Source organism: Bicyclus anynana, chromosome 3 (assembly GCF_947172395.1).
Source record: "Bicyclus anynana chromosome 3, ilBicAnyn1.1, whole genome shotgun sequence".
Classification (NCBI taxonomy): domain Eukaryota; kingdom Metazoa; phylum Arthropoda; class Insecta; order Lepidoptera; family Nymphalidae; genus Bicyclus; species Bicyclus anynana.
The window spans coordinates 2804550-2811030 of NC_069085.1; the positions used below are offsets into that span (position 1 = coordinate 2804550).

At 33.5% G+C, this 6481-nt stretch overlaps 1 long non-coding RNA gene across 1 annotated transcript; it reads left to right on the top strand.

Moving 5' to 3' along the window:
- The first annotated feature begins 27 nt into the window (after positions 1–27).
- Positions 28–1924, top strand: LOC128199851 (uncharacterized). Its single transcript, XR_008252371.1, has 2 exons — positions 28–617; positions 1664–1924. It is a non-coding gene; the product is annotated as an uncharacterized LOC128199851 (long non-coding RNA).
- The last annotated feature ends 4557 nt before the right edge of the window (positions 1925–6481 follow it).

Consider the following 6481-nt stretch of genomic DNA (forward strand, 5'->3'; position numbering starts at 1 on the left):
TTTAAGCGCGGACACACGATGCATCGCGGCGGCGACGCCTGGGGCCTAATTGTCTAACGCAAACGATTGAATTTGACAGTTGAAATCGTACGTTTTTACTTGTCAAACGGCTATTTCGGATTGTGTAAGCCAATGGAAAGCCATCGGTTGGGCATAGTTAGTTCATTACGATTAGATCGTTATTTTTATACGAAGAGTGAATGATTTTATATGATTTGACAGTTATTTGCGATTGTCTTCGAATTGTTTAAAGTTTTATGTTCATGGCTTATGTCAAAAACTTACGATGGGTCTTGAGTCACCTTTGATCGTAAAACGGACAAATTGTGGATGTCCAAAATTCCAAAATAATTATTTATATTTTATTAAATATCTAAAATTAATATTTTTTTCCATTCTAAATCTCTCAATTCAGTCTCCACGTCCACAGTTAGCATTTTTAGTACGAAACTTTGCGAAGTGTTTAGTTTAGCTTTGTTTGTAAACAATGAACTCTCTTAGAAAGAGTAATAAATAATATATTCTTTGCAATGAACCTTTAAAGTCAAAACAATGAAGTTAATTGAGTGCTATTAATCGATTTATATAGGATGCTGAGACTTGGACTCTGAGAGAAAGTGAGAAAAAGAAGATACACGCTCTAGAAATGTGGTGTTGGAGAAGAATGCTTGCATATCCTGGACACAGTTTCGAAACAACATCTCACTCCTCCAAGAACTGGGGATCAAACAGCATCTTTCTTCCAGCATCCAATGTCTTACACACACCACGATAAAACGACGAGATTTTTATTGTCGATATTTCGACAATAGAAAAGATTTTTATTGTCGAAATATCGACAATAAAAATCTCGTCGTTTTATCGTGGTATGTACCCGTTTAAATAACATTCATAATGAACAACCACGAAATAAGTTTAAAATCATTAGTCTTACACACACTTTCTTTGGACGTACCACACAAAGAGACACTTAGTCCATAGAGCGACATTCACTACCTACGATATTTAAAACCTTATCATGTTGTAGATTTCTGCGACATCTTGCATGTTGTTGTATCCAATGTGTTTGGATCTGTGTTCCATGGCATAAGTGTGTGGTTTAGTTAAGTTTGCTGGCAAAGTTAAGCAAAAAGGAATCAAATTTCATTTTTAAAAGTATGATTATGGCGAACGAACTCTTTCGTCGCTCATAGGTATATTTACATTTTCCATTAGTGCATGCCCACCCTAGGAATCTTAGGATTCTGAGCTACCGAATAGGAATAGGAAATAATAATAGATAAGCCTATGGGTGGGAGTAGAATAGGATAGGAATAGGGAATGAGTCAAAGCGAAGCCTGTCTGTCTGCTATATTATCTTAGTACACAAACTACACTTACATTAATTGATTATGAAACACGATCCAAACGATCGAGTTTGGAGGAAACGAGTTTGGATCGTGCCGCGATGCAAGAACCAGCTCATGACTAAGGGCCCCGTATGGGTTCAAAACTAGTCGGGCATACTCCGACGTAATATCACGTGAGTTTTAGCCGTGTTTCATAATCAATTAATATGAATAACACTCACGATAGTTTAAATTCTAAAATACACTTACATTGAGACTAAATAGTGATGTGTGTATTTTATAATATGCTCAATATTAACAATTTTGCTTTACAGGAGATTTGGAATGCCCTATAACTGCAGACTCCAATATTGCAAAAAGCACCTGCAATACAGTGGAATAACATATTGGTGTGCTGAAGAAAAGATGGCAAAGGCTTTTAGCTGATAGGACATTGTACTGATGACCCTGTTATCTGGTCAAATCATAAATGTGTGTGTATTATCAAAATATTTACATAGATTGTGAAATGCTGATGATATTTTATTTGGTGTGAAATGCTGATGATATTTAAAAATAAAAGAATATTTACTTTGCTGAGTTTGTTTTGTTGTAGTTTTTTCCAAAACTAAAGCTTTTAGTTTAACATTTTACTATTAATATTTTTTTTTACCATTACAATAATTAAATATAATATTCAAAAAACTGTAGTTGTAAAAAATACATTTATAATACCTGTGTATGTTCGCCCCCCCTGCAGTTTCACCCACATAATTCCTGTTCCCGTGGGAAGAAATACATGGCCTATAATACTCAAATGTGGATTTTTATTGGTAAAATGATCTTCAAAATTGGTTCAGTAGGTCCAGTGCTTACCCCTACAATCTCACGAACTGTATCTTTTTATTACAGTATCTAGACTACTAGTATTCTAAGAATTATGAAAATGACACCTCTGAGGGTGTAATAGGGGTTGGAAGTTTATAAAAAAAAGATTTTTCAAGTTTATTTATTATAATAATAATAAATACAGTAGACATAGACTTTCAGTTAGACATTTTTTAAACCCGGAAACCACAAAGCTTAAAATAATCAAATTTATACTTCTCATCCAGTCGGCCTGTACATTACTTGCAGACACTGTTTTGATGATTAGTATATTTTCTTAAATCAGAAAAACGAGTATTACCAAATTAGGATATAAATCTGCTAAAGCCTAACTAGCTACTCCATAGAGGGGCCAGACTAGACACTGAGGGATCATGGGTTCAGCCCTGCCCACTGTACTTGACAACATATTGGCCATACTTAAATGCTAAAGCATATTTATTTTTAAATATGTTTTACCGTAAATAAATTATTACAGATGCTACCTTTCTAACAGCTTCATTCAATCACAGGATAGGTACAATGAAGTTACATAGTGAATAATCAAATTTATTTTATAATTAACAAAAATGAGTAAGAATATAGATGGATGGCTGACATAGAGAGCTCCTGGAATTAGACACACACACACACCACATAATTCTTAAGCTGGCTCAGCTACTCAGTCTTGTTGTCAAAGCACTCATCTTCATGTCTCTGAGTCAATATCAGTGGTTCATCATAATAGTCTGTTCATAATAATCAATTTAGTCTGAAATAAAAAAAAAAATTAATATTTTATACTAAAAGTTAGATAGAATCTTTGAGAGGAAAACATTAGCAGTGATTTCCTGGGTTCGATCCCTGGCTTGACCGATTGAGGTTTTCTCAATTGGTCTAGGTCTGGCTGGTGGGAGGCTTCGGCCAGTTACCACCTTACTGGCAAACATGTACCGCTAAGAGATTTAGCATTTGGGTATGATGCCATGTAGAAACCGAAAGAGGTGTGGATTGTCTTCCTACTCCTAACAAGTTAACCCGTTACCATCTTAGATTACATCATCACTTACCATCAGGTGAGATTGTGGTCAAGGGCTAACTTGTAAAGAATAAAAAAAAAACCTACTCCAATGTGGATTGGTAGTTATGGTGTCAATGTATAATATACCACTATCAGATGTTAATGATAATTTATGTTCCGAAGGTCCTGTGTTTGATCCCCGGCTGGACCAATTGAGACGTACGGCCAAGTGATTTAGCATTCCGGTGTGATGACGTGTAGCAACTGAAAGGGTTGTGGATTTTCAGCCTAACTTGTAAAGAATAAAAAATGAAATAAAACAGTAACATTTTGCTCTCAGTAGAGGATTTTGAATGGTTTATCTAAATGCCTAGATAAACTAACTCTGCGAACCCGTTGTTATTATGACACTGTTGTTGGCTGGTGAAGGAATAAAACACCCTAAAGAGCTAAAGAACTGTTCAAATCCTTTAATAATAAATCTGCTTGTGAAGTCACTCATCACACACTTAGGTAAACCTATGTATATTAGTGCTGACTCATACGAGACTTAGAGATTAACACTGTGATAAAATTAACATGCGGACTTTTCTAAGAGACAGAGGAAATGCCTACCCTCTTCTTTTGCGCAGCCAGGATGTGCTCAATACTTCCTAACAAAGAAATTACTGCTATAACTAGCAGCAGGGACATGTAGTAGACAAGCAGCGCGACCACTTATTAATCGGGCATTGTTGATTGTTCTTCAGTTGGCTAACTGTAAGTTAACCACTTGTAGTTACGCTAAGTTACGCTAGCCCTGCCTTGCCTGAGTTAAGGGTTGTTTTAATGAGAAACTTCTTAAGAAATTGACATCGACAAAATTAGATAGAGGTAGTTTTCTTTTTTGTTTACTTTTATATTTTTGATTAACAATAACACAAACGAAGTAAACTTTGCTCCTAAGATCACTATAATTTAGTAAAACTTTGCTCAATTTCTAAATTCTCTTTAAAACCTGAAAAATAAAAAAATTGTTTTGTTTTGTTAAATTAAAATTTCTAATCCACAGGTTATTAATATGCTATGTTTCACCACAGACTAATAGGATACCCCGTTATTTTGATACTAGCCTACACAGACAACAGGGAGATTACCAAATAGTCCAAATAGCCCTTGGTTAAATTCGTTAATTGCGTTTTGTTACTTGAGTTGCATGTACCATTTTCTCATGCCATTTTCTTCAATAGTAGATATTTTTCGTGAAATTTAATGCTTCTTTAATGTTTTAAGTAAAAGAATTAAAATTTTGTTAAAATATATGCATTATTATGGAGTTTGACTTAAATTTGATAATATTATTAACGATAGTTTCACTATCGTTTTGCATAAACAATACGCAATCTTCATAAATGATTTCAGTTCATCGTTCACCATCCGGTCTTCATATAATGAACTGATTTACACAATACCAATGTAAACTTACGATTGATCGTTGATCGTAGCCGATCGTATGAATTTTACGATCAATGAACTCCGTTAGACAATTAGGCCCCTGAGCAGTGTCGATGCATCGTTTTCATAGAATTATTATAGGATGTACAAGAAGGGCTGTCAAATAACGAAGTCAGGACGAAAAATAAATAAATAAATAAAAGTATGCCTTCAGATGAGAATTTAAGCCAGGACCTGGTGATCCGTAGTCGAACATTAAATAAATTGATAATAAAGTTTCTCACTTTTTATTTTTGCAGGTTAAATTGAAACCAATGCGCAATACTTCCTATTATGTTTATAGAGATACTCTTATATCCCCAATACTTAGAACCTCTGTAACAAACGTACTTTACACGGAAAATAGCCCAAGAAAGAAAAAATGAAGAAAACGATTGGAATTAAAACTAAAATGACTTTTATATTGTGGGTGTAATTATTGTGAATGTGTTATTTATATTATGTTAAGTAAATAATAATAACACGATAATAAAACGCAGCATGTTTGCATAGTTTTTACAGACAAACTCTTAAATTTTATTAATAATATCTAGATATTGATAATGAAAAATAACACTTTGAATATGAAAAAATATTATTTTATAATTATTACAGGATGATTAATTATTTTTTTAATCGTCGTAGTTATTAAATCCAATTGATGAATTCCTTTTTTGAAGTTAGCTAATAAAAAACAAATAATTTATCGTTTTATTTATATTTCAATAAAAAATTATTAAGGTAAATAAAAAAATACAAGTATCTTATTAAAATTTATTAATGTAATTAAATAAAAAGAAATAAATAAAATTAAAACCCAAGTTTTTTAATTATATCAAGATGGCGCCCTTAAAGCAACTATGACATGACAATTGACAGCAAACGTCAAATCGATTACTGCATTGAAAACGTCATCAATCCGCCACTATTACGTATTAGTGTTGCATTTCTTGGGAGATAATGAATATTATTTCGAAAGAATTCAAGTAAATTCGTAGATTTGTATAATCAAAAATAGTTAAAAAAAAATATTTTCTTTTATTTCCGCTAGGGTACAATGACTGGACCTGGGCTCCATACAATTTTGGACCATCTCCTTTCTATAAAAACGTTCGCTGCGGGAGGCTACGTTAATAAAACGTAATAACAATGCCACAAACTTATCTAACACGGTGTTGTCGCGATTTAGTATAATGTTTTGCAAAATGACGATCTCCGTTCTTTCATTCAAACGTTAGTTTCAGTTTTGGCCACCGGGTTAGAAAAGTTTGTGGCACTATATGTATAACTTTACGAATGCCAAGGTGACGGATGATCTATTATCGAGTATCGATAACAATCAGTGCTCTTCAATCTTCTAGCTAGCAATCTTTTTAGCCGTTTGTGCAGTGCACGGTGTAACACTACCGGGTTGCACACACATGCACATTACATGCATAGAACCTTCTATGTATCTAAGCATAGAACCTTTGACACCTATATATACTTAGATACATAGATAATATAGGTGTCAAAGTATATATAAATGTATCTAAGCATAGAACATTTCATTTTTCGTCCTGACCTTCATTCTGTGGTCCTGACTTCATTATTTGACAGCCCTTCTTGTACAAAATAATTCTATGGTACGAAATATTTTTGGATTTACCGCCCAAAAATCGTTCGTACTCAACTAAAATACTAAAGTAATCCGAACTAGGCCTAAGGGCACAGACGCACAGACGACAAATGAAGTCTATGGGCTTTGAAATTATTCTGACAATGACAATTTGACACAATCACAATATCTATT